The sequence below is a fragment of the Bison bison genome, unplaced genomic scaffold (assembly GCF_000754665.1).
Source record: "Bison bison bison isolate TAMUID 2011002044 unplaced genomic scaffold, Bison_UMD1.0 scf7180017864280, whole genome shotgun sequence".
In the NCBI taxonomy this organism is placed as follows: Eukaryota; Metazoa; Chordata; class Mammalia; order Artiodactyla; family Bovidae; genus Bison; species Bison bison.
In genome coordinates this window covers 2,250,517-2,253,008 of record NW_011494852.1, presented here as the reverse complement: position 1 = coordinate 2,253,008, position 2,492 = coordinate 2,250,517, and the positions used below count along the sequence as shown (strand labels likewise).

General features: G+C 58.4%; 1 protein-coding gene across 3 annotated transcripts in view; it reads right to left on the bottom strand.

Annotated features, from left to right (window-relative positions):
- Window positions 1-2,492, bottom strand: part of KCTD15 (potassium channel tetramerization domain containing 15) — a 14,784-nt gene that overhangs the window by 6,194 nt on the left and 6,098 nt on the right. The gene's annotated exons all lie outside the window — the stretch shown is intronic.

The window sequence follows — 2,492 nt, the reverse complement described above, 5'->3', positions numbered from 1 at the left end:
GTGACACCTGCCACAGGGTGTGCACACCAGTGAGGGGGGGACTGGGAGAGAGGCAGCTCCCAGCACCCCATCCTCTGAAGGGTGCTGGTTCTGACGGAAGCATAGGACCTGAAGGACGCTCTTGGGGAGCCCCGACGCCTGGCCCCCTCCACTTCCGGGCGGAGGAACCAGGCCTCCCCACTGCCCAGGGCGGCAGGCTCTGGTTTGGCTCACGTCCCCTGCAGACCTCCCCAGTGGGGAGGGTTAGGATCCCCTGAAGAGGGGTGGGGGACATCAAGAGCTTGACTCGGGAATAGGAGGGAGGTTGGCAGGGTTTCCCCAGGGACACCACCTCGGCAGGCAGGCCACACACACGCCCCCAGATGGACTCAGCATAGCCTGGGAGAAGGGTGGCTGGATCCCGGCCCCAGGCCTCCCAGCTCAGTCTGTACAATTCAAGGCTCAGCCCCCTCAGTCTCTACCTGCAGCGGCAAGGACCTCCAGGAAAGTTCCCGTCTCCCTCGGCAGCCCATCCCACCCTCCGCTCCAAGTCACCGCTCTCAGGCTGTCTCACCCCTGCCACCCAGGGCAACGAGCTGGGTAGAAGCTGAGGGGTCACAGCACCCACAGCCTCTCTAGAGGCCTCCCACCAACAGTGTCTGCTCTGCTGGCCTGGCACACTCATCAGCCAGGAGGTTGAGTGACTAACCCCTTTTCACTCTGGGGACATGGCCCAGTAGGGCTGTATATAAGTCAAAGCTGCTTCATAGATGAGTGTGAGCGGGTCAGAACCCATGGAGAGGTGTGGAGCAGCCTGAGTCTGTGAAACCAGGGCTGCGGTCACCCAGATACAACTCATCTCAGAGTTCCGAAAGCCATGGAGCCCTCTTGACCTCCCTAGGCCTGGTAACAATGACAATGGGGTACCCTCCCCTGCTGGCAAGCTCTGCGGGCTCCATGCCTATTCTAGGCATTAAATTCCCCAGACCTAACCTCAGCAGAGCACGGGCATCCAGATGTCAGAATGAAGGCCACCTAGCATGCCTGGACAGACGGGACGGAGTGAGGCTGTCAGGCACCATAGGCAGTCTTCAGCAGACCGCAGAGGGACCCCATGTGGCACCGGCAGGAAGATGGAAGAGCCACGTCTACAGGTCAGCCTCCCCACGGAACTTTCTCCAGGCTTCCTGGTTGAGCTCAAGCGTTCTGTGCAACAAGCAATATTTCCAGGCCCTTTGTGTTGCAAACCCCTCAGACCATCCTGGTAGTCTAGGGGACTCCTGGTCCACCACATCCCAGGGCTGCCTGGGTTCTAGGTCGTCTTAAGGGTCCAAGGCTAGAAGGCTCTCAGTCTGTCTTATCTTGGGACTGGCTGGTTCTAGGTCTTTCCATGGTTCAGCGTCTCTTCCCAGCCTAAGGCCTCTCGTGCCCTCAGGGTCTGAAACTATCAGAGAGGTGTGCAGCCTGAGGGAAGGTTAGGGCAGTCACCTCAAAGGCACCCACTGACCCTTGTGAGGTCTTAGAGAGCCTGTTCCTACCCCGGGCCACCCTCCAAGGGAGGCTGTAAGTTTGGGGTACTGACTTCAGACGGTGTATAAGGAATAAGCTGGCCAGTTCTGACCCCAGCTGATAGGGGTCACCTTCTTTTCTCTTCTTTCTTTTTTTTAAGTTTTGGCTCTAATTTCCTGGATGTTTCAGTGGTTACACCTAGGTTTACTTCCTAGGTTCCTGGACCTTGGTGGCCTCCCACAGCCAGGATGGACACCAGCAAGGGGCTGAGATGCAGGAGCTAAGTGATGTCCAGCAAGCGTGAGGCAGACACAGGAGTCCACTCCCAGTCCTGGGCAGCTGGGCTGGGCGGGTTCCGGGCGAGGACCTTTGGCCATCCTGGGCTGACTAGCACCCATGGGGGCTCCCTGCTATGGAGCCGCCCTGACCAACCAAGAACGACAGCCCAGGCCTAGCTCTGTGGGCACAGGGTCCGAAGGGGTGAAGGCACAAGCCCCCTTATCTCACAGCATTGCCCAGCGTGGGACTTGACATCCAGAACAAGCCCCCTCCCCCGGTGACCTTAACACAATCCTCTATTTCCAGGTGACTTATACCTCAGTGACCCTGGGTGAGCCACTGATCATTTTTTCCAGAATTACTGAAAAACTGTTTTGTTTTAATTTTAACATTCACTCAAAGAAGGAAGAGAGACATCTGAAGGGCTCCAGCCAGCACAGCTGCCCAATGCACATGTCAGGCCTGGCCTGACCCACTGTCCTGACTGTCCTACAAGTCATTCCACCTCCATGACCTCTAGGCCAGAGCTTCCGTCTCAGGAGCACCTCTCCTGCGGGCCAGGCCAGGCAGAGCCATCCAGGCAGAACAGCAGATTTATCCTGAGGTTCAGCCCTGGGGAAAAATGCAGACTGCCACCCCCTCTGGGCCCATCCTGGTGGCCCGAGGGTCCCACAGGTCATGGGACCACTGAGGCAGTCTGGCCAGGGGGCCTGCCCCAAAGCAGG